Source organism: Macaca nemestrina, chromosome 4, assembly GCF_043159975.1.
Source record: "Macaca nemestrina isolate mMacNem1 chromosome 4, mMacNem.hap1, whole genome shotgun sequence".
Lineage (NCBI taxonomy): Eukaryota > Metazoa > Chordata > Mammalia > Primates > Cercopithecidae > Macaca > Macaca nemestrina.
Genome location: NC_092128.1, coordinates 172,888,802 through 172,904,809, shown reverse-complemented (window position 1 = coordinate 172,904,809; position 16,008 = coordinate 172,888,802). Strand labels below are relative to the sequence as shown.

Sequence of the window (16,008 nt, the reverse complement as noted above, 5' to 3'; positions counted from 1 at the left end):
ATCTTACTTGAGTTCATTAATCTTGATTGTATCGGGTATTTTTACAGCTTATTTTTTAAAGAAAATTTTTGTCTATTCCCTCTTTAGAAATTATTTTTTTGACTACACATCATTGGATTCCAATCTTCTGTATGTTCTTGTCCCACAGGTCACATTACGAAGGCTCTATTAAACTTTTCTTTGGGTATTTTTCTCTTGGGTGCTCCAATTTGTCTAGTTTTTATTGCTTGATTGGAAGTTCATTGATCTTTTCTTGGCCTTTAAACTTCTGTTAATCCCATTCAGTAAAATTTGCATTTCAGATTCTCCTTTAGAAATTACATTTGGTTCCCCATTTTATTTTTTAAAACAAATTCCATTTCATTTCTTATTATGTCCATTTCACTTCTCATTTTGTCTTTCTTTAATATTCTTGGCAGTTTGCCTGTTCTTATCTGATAGTATCATCATTCTTATCATTTCTGGGAATGTTTTATTGACTAATTTTTCTCCAGGTTATGAATCATATTTTCTGTTTCTTGGAATATCTAGAAATTTTTATTCACTTCTGAACATTGTATATGTTAAATTGTTGAGTGTCTGCGTTTTATTTTCTTTCTTCAAAGAATGTTAAATTTGATTTAGGTAAATTGCTCGATTACCTTGATTATTTTAAAGCTTGTTTTTAAGCTTTATTAAAGTGGAGCTAAAAAATCCTTTCAGGCTAGGTATTACAACAAAGATGTTATGCTTCTGGAATTTCTACTGAATAACCTTGATAATCAATAAAATCACTCCAGTCTGGCTGGTCAGAACTCACACATCATTGTCCTGTTTAAATTCTGGGATTTGATCAGATTGCAGATCCCTGGTAATTCTTTGTCCTTTCTAATGGAGTTTCACTCCACGCATATGCCGATTAATATCTAGCAACAGACTCAAACTGAAGTGCTCTGTAGATTTCTGTATAGCTCACTTTTCTGAAGTGCTCTGTAGATTTCTAAAATGCTCTGTAGATTTCTGTATAGCTCACTTTTCTGAAGTGCTCTGTAGATTTCTGTATAGCTCTCTTTTCTCTGCTAGTCTACCTAATAAATCCTAGTGGCATCTGTACCCCAACACACTAATTTTTGTCTTCTTTTCTCAGCCAGGATGCATGCTTTGTTTGGGCTCTCCTCCTTGCACTCTGATCAAAAAGTGCCCCAGAGCAGAAGGTCAGGGTGATTGTAGTTATTATTATTTTAAGAATAACAAAATAAAAGTCACTATCAATATTTTAATTTTATAAAATCTAAGATAATCAGAGTTTGTTTATGAGGAATAAATTTTATTATCGACACCTCAGCATTTATGGCCTATATCATGTCTTTGAATTTGGCAGATATAGTCTAAATGCACCAAGAGTAAGAAGACTGAGAATGGTCAAAATTTGGAAGTAGGTACTTCTCTCAAATTAAACAGCAGAGGCGTTTTTACAAGTATATAGTCTTAAGTGACATGGTTTTAAAAGTACCATAAATTGGCACGTATATTCTTTTTTGATGCGTTTATCACATTATTTCATTAATAACTATATCTGCCCGCCCCCTGTCCCATGCCTACACACACAGAAAGGGATAATCTATAGTCAATATCACCCCAATTTGGAAGAAGAACTCTAGTTCATCACAGTTAAGAAGAAGGTAGGTTTGGTGACATCTTCCATGAAATTCCCACAGGAAGTTTCATTTACAGAGATATTTCACATAAATTTTAAGATACTCATTAAAAACTCTTTGCTGACTCACTAATATTCTTGATAAAGATCCAGTTGTACAAATGGTATAGGGATGGCAATAGTGTTTGTTTAACTAGCTTCTTTTTGTCACTCAGAAATAAGCTGAGATCTGACTTTACCAGAAAGATCTTTTCAGAACTAGTCATTCTCTGTAATGTCTTTGAAATTAAATTTTAATTGAACAATAGAACTTAGTATCCATTTTTTGTTTACTTATTTATGTATAATTGCTACTCCTCAGTCCCCTTTCCATACCAAATGAAATGTGAAATACTAGAAGGCAAATCTTGTTCTTTTATATATCCCTGGCACCCAGAACAGTCCCTGACAAGAAGAAGGGACTCAATAACTATTTTTTAAATTATTCAATAGATAAAATATTTTCATCAGGGTGATAATACAGGAGATGATTTACATCTCATGGGCTACATAATGAGGACCTGAATAATGGTAATAGTCTTTCTTTTTGCTATTGTATAATAATCACTACTACCTTTCTGTTATCTTTTCAGTAGCCATTGTATTATTACACATGAAAATTAATTATAACAGTCAGTTATTATTTGCTCTCATAAGTGATTATGACATTTCACTTTCCAGTTTGGCCAGTGAGAATGAGTGGAGTTCAGAAGACTTAGTTGTGGGTCTTAGAATAAGTCCATCTGAGAAGTCAGAAAACAGTATTTGAGTAATGTGGGTTCAGAAAAAAAATCTGAGTACCACCAAGCATGTGCTCTCCTACTGTTCTAACACAAAGTAATGGAACAGAAAGGGAGAACACTGAGGGCGTTAAGGAAGTGACTTTAACATGTGCTGAGAGATAGGAAGTGAGGAAACCTCAAGGAAGTCTCTTTAACTCACTTGGCTCTATGCAGAATTTCGAGACTGGGACAAGACAAGGTAAGCTGTTGAAGGAAGACTAAGGAAAAAGGCAGAATCATATTTCTCAGAACCAAGCCAACTAACTAAGTTTTTCCAGTTAAGTTTCAAGCCCACAGCAGCCTATTCCTTCAAAGTTGAGTTAGAATAATATGAGATATTTTATGAACATGAACTCTACAATCAAATGATAACTTGTGCACTTGCTACCTGGATAATTCTGAACCATTACTTTCATTTTTCAAAATGTAGTTTCCGCATTCCTAAAATAAAGTGACATCTGCTTCATTAGGTTATTAGGAAAACTAAGGATAATCGGTAAGAACTCAGTCCAGATCCTTGTTGTTCTTACGATTATTAACCCTCTCTCCAGCTATAGTCAGCCTCTGAAGCCGCCCTGAGGTAGACCATTTATTTGCATTATACTGAGCAGCAGTGAGGAGTTCAAGCTGCAGAGAACTGGGCATTCTCTGCCATTCTTTGAACTATGTGCTCATTTAAAAATTCTAGAATCATTTTGGCTAAGACTGTCATGCTTTGTATAGAGAAGTTCCGATTTACAATGTGAACTCACACATTAGGGCTCTTTTGTTTTTCAATTATGGATCTCTGTCATAGTTGCAGAAGGGATATAACTGAAGATCAAATAGTAAATACTGCTCATTAAAATAATTTGATATAAAATTGTTTCTCCATAGGATCATTTGAACTCAGGATTTTTAGGCATTGGCAAATCTTGGAAAGAAATCTCTTAGCAAGAGATATCATAGAGTGAATATTGAACTATTTTGCTTTAGCACCAAGATTTTGTTGTTCTTAAAGATTGGATGTAAGTAATTATACTTTTTCAAAATATTGTGTTACTTTCTTTTTCAATGGCTACTACTAAAGTGGTTAAAAGGTAGCTGTATTTCAAGAAAAAAAAAAAGTATCCTTTAAGCTAAAAACAGATTTAACTGAATTATTATTTAAATATATTTTGTTAAACTATGGTATAACACTAAGTATTTTCTTACAGGGACTTTTATGGAAATTGACTTTTATATTGAAAACCAAGAATGTTTCATGCATCATAATTTTTTATTTCAAGTTATAAAGAGGAATAATTGACTTTAAACAATTCCATACTTTAAAGGAGAAAAAGAACAACAATTAGTAAAGTCACCTGAATACTTCCTTAAAATGTCAAAATGATATTTCCTGAGAATATAAGATCAAAAGTGAAGTTACCACTTTAAAAAAACACAACGCACAATTAAAGGAAATGATGCATAGATGAAAAATAATAATAAAAGTACTTTCCCTTTATGTTTTGATTTTATCTCCTGGCATGAAATAAAGATATTTGGTATCAAAGCTTGAGGGAAAACGATATAGTACACATGTTAAAGTTGACTTAGTCTGATTACCTAATTTCTAAGCTTTATTATCATTAAAAACACTACCTTACATGTTTAAATTGCAGCTATGGAAGTTAGTAGCAAATGATTGATTTGGTTAGTGCAACAATTCAGAAGCAATCCATGGGAGTTTTTTGGAGGACATGTCAAAGATGACCTCATTAGGATACATTTGGGAAGCCTGAATTTCCTTGGCCTTGAAACCCTCCCCAATGATCTATACATGAGAAAGGGAGGGCATAGTTGTAGCCACAAATGTCTTCTCAGTAAGGACATCTTCAGTATTTCACCAAGTGGGTGTTTCAGCAGGTATTGATGGAAACATGAATTTTCAGATACACTCAGCAGAGAGAAATGAGATATTTTGACTGAGATATATTATCCTGTCCTGCTTTGTAGCAAAAAGGCAGTAAACTGTTTCTGCAGGGTCAACTAACAGAAAAGTCATCAGCTAGTAGCAGGGAAGGCACTCCTGCAGCAACATGAGTGGACAGAATGTGAATTAGTCTGAAGTCAAGGATTATAAAAGAAAAAAAAAAAGCAACACTCCACAAAATGGAAAGCCTAGGGTCTTGTGTGCATGGTTCATGATGCAGAAGGAGATATTACTAAACATGACAGTTTCAGTACTAGTCAGAGAAAGTACAGAATTATAAAGGTCTCATGCCAGAGGAGACCACTGTACCTTAATTTGCTTTCTTTGAAGAGAACCTGATAATTTCTAAATAGATTTTGAAAATTTGAGGAATGTGCTTTGAAATCACCTTCAATACTTGCAAAAAATCTCTGATATTGTAAGGGATATCCTCTCTGACACAGATACTGTTTGTCAATATGTAGACACTGGTATAGAGCAAGGATCAATAAGGCAGCTACAGGAAACTTGACCTGTGTGGATGATGGTGCCTGCTTTGGTCACCACTGTAAAAGCTCCATCACTGGCTGTTGTTTTCTCCCTTTTAATTTCTTTGGTTTCTCATTTATACCATGCTTTAGTTAGCTCTGGCTGCCATAACAAATGATCATAGCCTGGGTGACTTAAACAACAAACATTTATTTCTTACAGTTTTAGAGCCTGGGAAGTCCAAGATCAAGGTGCCAGCAGATTCAGTGTGTGGTGAGAGCTCTATTTCTGGTTTGAAGACAGCCAGTCACCTTCTTGCTGTATCCTCACATGAGAGAAAGAGAGAAAGATTATGTCTTTCATATCTCTTCTTATAAAGGCACTAATCTCATGCATGAGGGCTCCCCTTTCATGGGCTAAATTTTTCCTAAAGGCCCCACCTTCAAATACCATCATATTCAGGCTTAATGTTTCAACAAATGAATTTGGGGTCTGGGGACAAGAACATTCAACATTCAGTATAGCACACTGCAGACATTTGTTGAACATCTAATATATGCCAAGAGCTATGCTGGGGATTTGAATTTGAAAGATACCTTTCCCTATAGGACATTACAAAGGAAATTGGTAGAAAACAAAATCATATTATAGCTCTCAAGAAGACAATACATTGTTAATTGCTGACATAAGATGTAGAGAAAAAACCTGTTTAGAAAAGGAATGATGGCTTATAGTGAACTTGTGATTTTACAGTTGATCCTATTTATGTTTGTACTTAAGGTGCTTATTTACTGTTCTAGTCTTTCATTATAGTGTTAGGGAAGTAAGCAAGATAGAGTCAAGAATGTTTTCTTGTTTTCTAGATCCTTAACATAATTAGTAAGGTAGCCTGTTCTTTCATTTGAGGAAACTCAAATCTCTTATAAAGCCTGCTCTTTTACAATATGGCATGTAATGTAGCTTTTGATTTGGTTTTGGTAGCATAGATCTAATTCATAAGAATATTACTGAAATATGACGGGGATAAACTGTTCTTTTTTAAAAAGACATTGCCAAGGTGATTTATGTAATTGAAATTTTATCTTTATAAGTACAGTTGTGCCACAAAATTCAGGCTAGCAGCCAGACTGTCAAAATTCTTACTAGTTTCATGAAAAAGAAGGTTTGCCCAAATCTTTACTGGTTCTCACACAAATAAAGCTGTTTTGGGAAACAGAGAATGAGAAATAGAAGATCTTTTATTTCAAAGCCCCTGTAAAAGACAGAGAAAGAATGGTCAAATACAATGCATAAAGACCAAGAAGGTGAAACAATCTGCTGTTATTTTATAAATGTTGGAAGATTTTTGTGCGATATTTTGGATTGCTTTATTTAGAAATCAATTTTTAAAATATTTAAGAAATATAAACTTTTTAATCTATTACAACTGGATTTTTATTTGTGACTTTGACAGCTTTACTGACTGTATACTATGGATATGATTCTACATGCAAGATCTTTCTAAAAAGCCTATTGAAGTTCTTTCCTTTGCCAAGTACAATTTGGTTGTAAAGTGTCCAACTCTTGTGTTTTTTTTTTGGCCCATTCAATGCTCAATGCCATTTCTAGGAAAGAAAGAAAGCTTACAGATACAGTTTGCTGAATGGGCATTGAAAACAGTCTTTTAGAATTTTGACACATTTCTGCCTTTATCTTAAGATAAAAACAAGACGAGTTTAACTCTCAGGTACATATTTTAATAATTATTTTTAGTGTGTTATAAAGTCAGAATTTTTTCAGTTCTTTTAAAACAGAATAAGAAGGACTAAAAATAGACCAATCTTAGTAGAATATTATATTTCATTTGGGAAAATTAATGTGCTATTAATTATGCTGTATGTGAAATCATTTCTCCAATAAAAAGATAATTTAAAGTCCTAAGCCTCTGTACCTCATATTGTGAACTTATTTATACAAAGGGTCATTAAAGATTCTATTAGCTGCATTAAGATGAGGACATACTGGAGCACAGCGGGCCCTTAACCCAATATGATTGATGTTTTATTAGAAGAGGGAAGACATTCATGTTAAGATGCAGATGACACAGACAGGAAATAGGGAAATACAGGGTAGAAGAGGGCAATTTCCCAGTAAAGGTCCCAATCCCAAGCCTGGAAACCCACACGGCCCTAAATAGGAATAGACATTCCTGTTTTCATGCCCAAATGTTGCCTTTTGGCCCGCCATGTATCTGTATAAATCCCAAACTCCAGACTCCACGAGGAAACAAGCAGACAAACAGAAAGGCAGAAGAGCTGCAGATTGGTGCAGCAGAGAAGGAGAGAAGGGAAAGAATGTCTGAATTCAAGAGAAGCGTGGCTGTGGATAGTCAGAGAGGAGATCAGCCGCTGGATGGCCAAACTTCAGGGGAAGATCATCTTCCCACTCCATCCCTTTTCCAGCTCCCCGTTCATCTCTCTGAGAGCCACCTCCACCACTCAATAAAACCTCCGCATTTGCCATCCTTCAAGTCCATGTGTGTGACCTGATTTTTCCTGAATGTTGGACAAGAACCTGGATACTAAGAGGGCACTGAGCTGGTTAACACTTAAGTCGTCTGCAGATGGCAGAACTAAAAGAGCACTATAGGACATCGACTGAGGCTTTGGGAGTTGCAGGCACCCACCCTTAAGTGCCACCATGGGGCTGGAGCCCAAAAAGTTCTTGCCCAGGCTCCTACACCCACCCATCTGTGTACTTCCCCTCCCATAAGGGGTTTGAACATGCGCAGCGGCTGAACAGAAGAGCCACACTCATGTCGCATGTCCTGCAAGGGGGTCAGGGAACTCTCCTGTTTCACAGAGAACTCAGACAGAAGGACACAGCTGTGATGATGGGGCAAAGATTGGAGTTAGGCTGCCTCAAGCCAAAGAATGCCTGGGACTAGCAGAAGCTTGATGACAAAGGGCAGAATCTTTCCCTACATGCTCTGGAGGGAGCATGGCTCTGCTGGCACCTTGATTTTGGACTTCTAGGCTCCAAAACAGTGAGACAATAAATTTCTGTTATTTTAAGCCACCCAGTTTGAGATAAATGACAGCAGCCTTAGGAAACTAATACAATGACTATGGCAAACTTCCAAATTTTATTAATATAACTATTCAAGGAGCTATCTTTGGAGATCTGACATAACAGTTCAAGAACATACCGCCACTAGCTATTGTTTCCTCTACCACCGTCAAGCAACTGTATGACTGGGATCCCCCTTTATCAAATAAGCAATTGTATGTCTATCCTTTGATTTTCTTTTGCTTTAGATACAATCATACACATTTTTTCTTCTTTTACCTTTCTCTATACTTTTCTCTCTTTCCTGCTATTATCATTATCATCTCCATTGTCAAAAAATGAGTTTTATTTTTGTCAATTTTACATTAGACTGATAATTCCAAAACCATCTGGTCATCATAATATTAGATGAAATTCATGGCAGATATAAGGATGTTAACTTCCTGTCCTTACCGCCAGAGTATTTGTGTTTGAATCCATAAACATGGAAATTATGTAGGTATAATCATGGCACTTTTGAGATTTAAAGCTCATCTTAAATTACTTTCAAAGCAATAAGATTTCCATTTGGTAGGGGAAAAAAAAAAAACCCTTTATGCTGTTTTCTTAAATGTCTGCTACCAACAGTTCAACATTGTATTTAATGAGCTGTTCTATTATGCCCAGACTGGAAGCGCGCATTAATCAACTCTGTGCTCCCTAACCTCTTTTGCCTGGTGAGGAGAATAAAGTTTCATTGAGATAATTGCTGTGGCTTCAGGGGATAAAAACATCCCTGCCTATTGAGTAATGCATTAGCTAATAGAAAGAACAAAGAGACCCCAAAATAAATGGTTTAAAGAAAACATAAGTTTTTTTTTTTTTTTTCTGATGCTACATATAAATTCTACAATAAGCCAGATACTTTGACAGGAGACTCCCCCAGTCTATGCAATTCTTTAGGGCCCAGGTTCTTTGCATATTTCTACTTTTTCACCTCCTTGAGCATTGTCCTTATTGAAAGCTCAAAGCTATTTTCCATACAAGGGGCAGAAGAAAGGATATGGAATAACATATGTTCAATTTTCTAAGACTCAGGAGCAGAATTAGGACCCACTATTTCTGTTCACATTCCACTGGCAAGAATTTAGTTAAATGGTCAAACATAGCTTCAGGCGGGACTAAGAAATACAGTCTTTCTCTAAGTAGTTGTATTCTAGTTACAACTCTTATTACAGAGGAAGGTAACAAAGGACTTCAATGGACAGTAGCGGTCTCTTCCAAAAAGATGCTATTAATATAAACTGGAATATGTGTTTGCTTCCAGGAACATAAATGACTTAACATAAGATGTTGAGCCTACAAAGTCATTTAAACAATTCTGTTCTAAATATTTGCATTAAAGATGTCATGCTATTCTTCGTAGATACATCTGAGCATTCTTTAACCACTTTCAAAACACAATTCTATATTCAATTTTAAGGTTAAATTAATTTTTATTTGAATGGATGCTGAATAACAGTATGACAAATACACTGTATATCATTGTATACATTTGCTGAAAGGACCAAAACAAGAAATTCAAAGCCATGTCTGTGAATTTTCCCAGAATGCCTCTTCTGAAATCAATAGAGAGTGTTTAGGACTGCAAGAGAGAGAAGTTCTGTAATAATAGCTATCTTCTTGCCCCACACTGGCTAAGATGGGGAAAGGGTTTGGGAGAAAAGAGGTGGAAGGAAGAAAGAAAGGTTGAGAGGGGGGTAATCTCACTTAACAAGATAAATTTATTAAAAAGTGGAAAGGTACAAGAGCAATAGGGAATCTAGAAAAACAAATTTAAAGTCTGTAGAAAAAAAATTTAATTTTTGGTGTAATAATTTCTTTATTTCCTCTGTTCACTTGGTGAATCTCCTTTTCAGTCCTAAAAATTAGAACCACTTTGGGTCAGTACATGTGTTCTTTTTATGGTCCTTCCAGTGTCCATGATTTTTATTCTCTCTTAGCTTAATAAAGCAGTTATTAGTAAGCATTGTAAATTAGAGCACCTATGATTTTGATGTTATTTCATTAGAGGAACTACTTCCTAAAATGTGTTTCATGTTCTATGTACATTTTGAAAACAAATTGAAATTGGATTGATTCAAAATTTCTTGGCTGCTGCTTTATGTGTGTGCGTTTTCTTGAGAATTATAGATTTCTACGGGTGCGCTAAGATGTCACAAAAGTAGAGCTGGAAATTGTTTTGCTCTAAAAGGATTAGAACTGCAGTTATGGTAGGTGCATTCCTCTGAGGCAAGGTAGAAAAAGATAAAAGCCATCATTTGGGCTTCTAAGATCTCTCCTCATATTTTCAGAGATCTCATATGAAGTACATCTCTGAGGCATCATGGTATGTGAAAGCATTTTCTCAGGTAAAATGAAAATACCCAAACTTTCATCATAATAGGGCACTGAGGGACTTCGGGAAACTTAATCATCAAAGAGATTCAATTATGTTCTTTACACCGCATTTACTAAGACAAGGAAGAAGACTGTGTTATTCCAGAAAATCAAGTTAACTGTACAATAGCAAACAAACAATGTTTCAAAATTACTCTTAACCTAAAGGTTAAGTTTGTCAGGACATCCTGTGGAAAAGTCTCCAGGCAGATCCCCTAAATCCTTCAGGTGTGACTTTAAATGGTTTGCACCCGAATTTCTTTGCTTGAGTGCTTCCTCTGGTCTCTTGAGCCCTTTCTGGTTATAGACTTAGCAGGCTGGAAGTGCCCAGCTAGCCCCTGGGAGCGGCCCTCACTAGTAAGTATCCTGGCAGCCTCTCTCACATAATGGAACTTCCAAGCTGTGTTCTGTGCTTTTCTGAGTTCCCTTGAGAGATTAAGCTGCTTTTGTCCACAGTGGTGACTTGCTTGATAACACACTATAACACCAGCCCACTTAACTTCACTCCTCTGCTTTCCTACTGATATGTCTTGGGATCCCAAACTACTTATATTTTAATCCTTAACTGGATCCTGTAGGAATGGAAACTAAGACAAGCCCCAGCCATTGAAAATTGCAATACAGCAATGTTTATTGTTCTGTTCCACAAAGAGTTCTATTTTCCTTAGCCCTGCATTGGCCCAGAATAATCATATACAATGATTAAACTACTGAGAGGACAAGGTCCTTAAAAGGCATTGTATTAGTTCATTATCACACAGCTGATAAATACATACCCAAGACTAAGCAATTTACAAAAGAAAGAGGTTTAACTGGACTCCCAGTTCCACGTGGCTGGGGAGGCCTCACAATCATGGTGGAAGGCAAGAAGGAGCAAGTCACATCTTAGGTGGATGGTGTCAGGCAAAGAGAGAGAGTGTGCGAGGAAACTCCTGCTTTTAAAACCATCAGATCTCATAAGACCCATTCACTATCACCAGAACAACACAGGAAATACCCGCCCCCATGATTCAGTCATCTCCCATCAGGTCTCTCCCACAACATGTGGAAATTACAGCAGCTACAGGATGAGATTTGGGTGGGGACACAGAGCCAAACCGTATCAGGCATCTAACTCCCTTTACACATTTTATAGATGAGGAAACTGAGTCAGAGAGATAACTTGTCTTTCTGGAAACCATGTGACCCTGTTGTGAAGAACACGGGCTCAAGCAAGTTAGATTACATTGTTTGCATCCTGGCCCCAACAACTTATTAGCATTTATTAGCATATCTAATTAGCATTAGACAAGTGTGGAAGTAGGAAACATAATTAAAGCATACAAAATAAGGAAGAAAATTTTTCTTGATCTCAAGTAACATAAAACTGGATTAGCATAAGGCAATCATAAAAAGAGAAGCGTTTTATATAGAGAGAGAAAAATATGCAGATTGTTGATAATAGTGCACAAAAACAAAACTAAACACTAGAACATTAAATTCTGAGGAGCACAGTCTTGTGAATTAGAAGACCTGATTTAAATCCTAGCTTTGGCACTTAATGGCTACTAATTTTTGGCAGTTTGCTTAACTTTCCTGTACCTCCAACTAGTCATCTGAAAAATGTGAGTAATGATTATAGTACTTCACAGGATTTCTATGAAGATTTAAAGAGATAATGCATATAAAGTAACTGGTACATACTAAACTCAATAAACATTGACTTTCAATATTATTATTGGCACAGTGGTAGTGATAAATTCAGGGTCCAAAACTCTCCCACCCTACCATGCTCTCCAACCCAAGACAGCAGTGGCATCACACACAAGTGGTGATAACTAATATTTAAATCCATATCTAAGGTGTAAATACCATGATAAGTTAAAAACTCCCCTCTTTTCATTAGTGTGCTAACAAATAATTTCTCCTTAAGCATTTTTTCTCATTTAATATGTGGTACAATACAATTTATTTATAGCATTATTTTTCCTTTTTGACACAGTGTAGAACTGTTTTATGAGGTGTTTCTTCTGCTTAATAAACTGAGCACCTTAATCTTAAATTTGTGTTCAATTAAGAGAATCAAAGCTGAAAAACCTGACGTGCAATTGCAACGCATAATTTACAATTTAAATTCACCATGCAGGTTCAGGATGTGATCCTGATAAAACTTTTCCTCCTTAATAAAAAATGTCAATAAGCATTTTTGGTCAAATGGTACAAAGTTTCACATAGACAGCAGGAATAAATTCTAGATCTATTGCACGGTAGGGTGACTGCAGTCAATCATAACGTATTGTATATTTCAAAATAACTAAGTACATTTTGAATGTCTCACCATAAAAATGATAAGCAAATGAGGTGATGGATATGTTAATTTGCTCAATTTAATTATTTCAAATTATATACATATATCAAAACATCACATGGTACTCTATAAATATATATAATTATGATTTATCAACTTAAAAGAATATTAATAATAAAAACAATAATAAATTAGAAACAAATGTGAACTGGTGGGAGATTAATATACATGGTTACACCCAGATAGGATGATGCCATGTGGCCATTAAATCACTCAGTGGAATAATATTTGATATGAAAAGTGTTCTGGATAAATTTCTAAGTAGAAAAGTGTATTACAAAATATTTTGAACAGGGTGACCATCCTTTTGAAAAATGTCTGACCTGGAGAAACACTAGAAGAAAATATCAACAGTGGTTTTTCTTACCTGGCAGGTTTTTTGGTAATTTCCCTCTGTTCTTTTCTGTGTTTCCAATTTTTCTGAATTGCTAGCATATTCATTTTAGTAACTATTTAAATATATACTTAAAATTTTAAAAATGTCAATAAGTAGGTAAGCAGTAACAAACAAAAATAAATTGGTACAGCTATATCTATTCTTTACTCCTGGACTTGAATAATATTCTTGGTTCCTTACATTCATATTTGTTTTTCAAGTATTAGTTTTTTAACTTTCACTCAATGCTATGAACATACTTCTCAAGCAAAATATTGCAATTGAGACAATGGAAGTTTAGAATGTTTCCTCTAATTGATCTTCCATACTCTTTTAATTAGAACAGGCTCAAGAGAGACATAAAAATAAAATTATTGATTCATCCAAAATTAAAAATTCCTCACTGTGTTCTCTTCAAGAAATGTAACGTGACTCTTGTTAACAATGATTTTCTAATTTTAATTACATTAAATTCTGCCTTCCTAAATTCTTGCTGTCATTCTAATTAAAGGGACATTTATCATTTTCTGTGCAGTATTTTGGTACACTTGAACCATCTCCACATAATTTTTCAAAAGTTTTTTGTGCTTTAAAGTAGGTGATGTTATTCTCTGCTAAAAGATTAATAAGATGCTTAAAATGTCTTGCAGATGGTGTAGAAGACATATGCACTTTCCATGGCACGTAATCCAATGGAGAGAACTTTTAGATGTACGTTGCTACTGAAAACAAAAAAACAAAAAACAAAACAAACAAACAAACAAAACCACAACACAGGTTAGTGCAACTAAGTGTGAATGCTTTAAAAAGTACCTGTGAACAGGTACTAAATTTCAAACGTGTTCTCAGAAGGTGCAGCCTCACATGGGGACAGACACTATCAAGAGCCTTTTCAGTAGTTTTTGCCTCTTCTTTGTTGCTAGAATATCACAAATTTTGTTCAATTACTTATGGGCGCCCGAGTATGAGAGACTGGATATCCTACAGGACTGTGATTGCAAGTCTTCATTCAATTAATATATTTTAAGCAATTAGCATTAGCAAAATGTAAAATGTAAAAACAGGAAATGTGATAAAGGAATACAAACCAAGAAAAAAAAGGTCCCTGCTGTCAAGCAAAATCAAGCTGGGTTAGTATAAGATGAACAATTACAAATAGATGTATTTTATAGAGAGTGAGAAAATACAGAGCAAATCAACAGTTCACAAACACAAACCTGAACACTAGAAGATGCATTCATTCATTGATACCTTCACAACTTTACTTAAAAAAATACTTTTGGGGCGCCTGACATAGTCAAACCACAGGATGGGCATTGGGAATACAAAGACTAATAAGCTTTGATTAGCAGAATAGGGATATAATATGTATGGAATTAACTTACCCTGATGTAGCATACGGTAAGTGTAAGCTAGAGACCAGAAATAAAATTAATTGATTTAGGGAACCTATAAGAGAGTTTTTTTCAACTTATGAAGTCCAGGGAAATTTTGTGAAAATAATTGTGATTTGAAAAATAATTAGCTAATGTTTAAACATAATTGTTTTCAGTCAATAAACATGTATTTCTTATCTAATATAAATAACCTAAGTTCTGGCATTACAATTAAAACACGGACACACACACGCACATCCTGGCTAACATGGTGAAACCTCATCTCTACTAAAAAACACAAAAAAATTAGCCAGACATGGTGGCGGGCGCCTGTAGTCCCAGCTATTCGGGAGGCTGAGGCAGGAGAATGGCGTGAACCGGGGAGGCGGAGCTTGCAGTGAGCCCAGATCGCGCCACTGCACTCCAGCCTGGGAAACAAAGCGAGACTCTTGTCTCAAAACAACAACAACAACAACAACAACAACAAAATAATGTCCCTGAAAGGCTCAGCATCAAATAAAATAGAGGAGACTAATATATAATTAACAAGAATATGATGTGCTTAATAATAAAATTGAGATATAAGTGTGACGTTACGCAATGAAAGACCAAGACTGGCTTCCGGACTTCATGTCTAAGAAGATGAAAGCTGCAAAGTTTTCACATTTCGAAGATGGTGGTTAGAGAGGAAAAGTTTCTCTTTGATTTTTTCTAAGAGAAGGAAAGGAAATAAATGTTGTTAGAGAGAGCTGAAATTTGGGGCAAGAGATAGATGCAAGGGTGATTTTAAAGACATATTAATATATAACATGCAATTAACTTATTTCCTCTGTCTTTCCAATGAGACTTCCAGAAAAATCTACGTGGTTTTTCAAAATTATTGTCAGATTTGAATTTTTTTCCAGATGCCATGACATGTATGTGGTGAGATAGGCTTCAGCTATGTGCTGGGTGAAAGTCATAGCCCTCAAGTGTCTGGAAACATTCAGGTGACAATGTCCCAAATACATTTCAGTTCACCAAGTCCAAAACCAAATTTTGCCTGTTCCCTAATGTTGACTGTCATTCTGTGTTCCAGCGCAGGACACTGACGCTTGCAGATGACCTAAGCCTGGAGCCTGCCCATGATCCTCGACGTCTCCTTTCTCCTCACTTACCAGATACAAACCAGTAAAGCTGCTTCCAGACAGCTTAACACCGTATGTCTCTTCTGACTCTGTTTACTTCTGTTCCCACATGTGATCATATCCCCATCAATTTACTCTAGAATTACTGCATTAGTCTCTTATCTCTATAACCCCAACCCCATCTTCCTCTCCAATCTGTTTTCCATGCTGCAACAATAGTAAACTTATTGAAACATAAATTTGATCACACCAGATTTTGGAGAGCTGATGAGGATAATAATCAAAGCAGCAAGGTAGAAGAGCCTGGAGACTATGGATAGAAAGTTACAAACAGAAGGATCTAAAGAACATTGATCTCAGCTCTTTCATTTAACAGAGGAAAAGTTTAGGGCACAGTAAGTCAACAAAAGTGGTTTGTCCGAAGGGATACAAAGAGA

The 16,008-nt window shown here is 35.5% G+C and overlaps 1 long non-coding RNA gene across 3 annotated transcripts; it reads left to right on the top strand.

Annotated features, from left to right (window-relative positions):
* The first annotated feature begins 2,462 nt into the window (after window positions 1-2,462).
* On the top strand, window positions 2,463-15,639 carry LOC105472766 (uncharacterized). 3 transcript variants are annotated; one of them, XR_011622769.1, is made up of 5 exons: window positions 2,463-2,656; window positions 5,102-5,152; window positions 13,719-13,845; window positions 15,350-15,433; window positions 15,523-15,639. It is a non-coding gene; the product is annotated as an uncharacterized lncRNA (long non-coding RNA). The 3 variants fall into 3 exon arrangements; XR_011622768.1 differs by lacking the exon at window positions 5,102-5,152 and having other exon boundaries at window positions 2,468-2,656; XR_981779.3 differs by lacking the exons at window positions 5,102-5,152; window positions 15,350-15,433 and having other exon boundaries at window positions 2,470-2,656.
* Window positions 15,640-16,008: the final 369 nt, after the last annotated feature.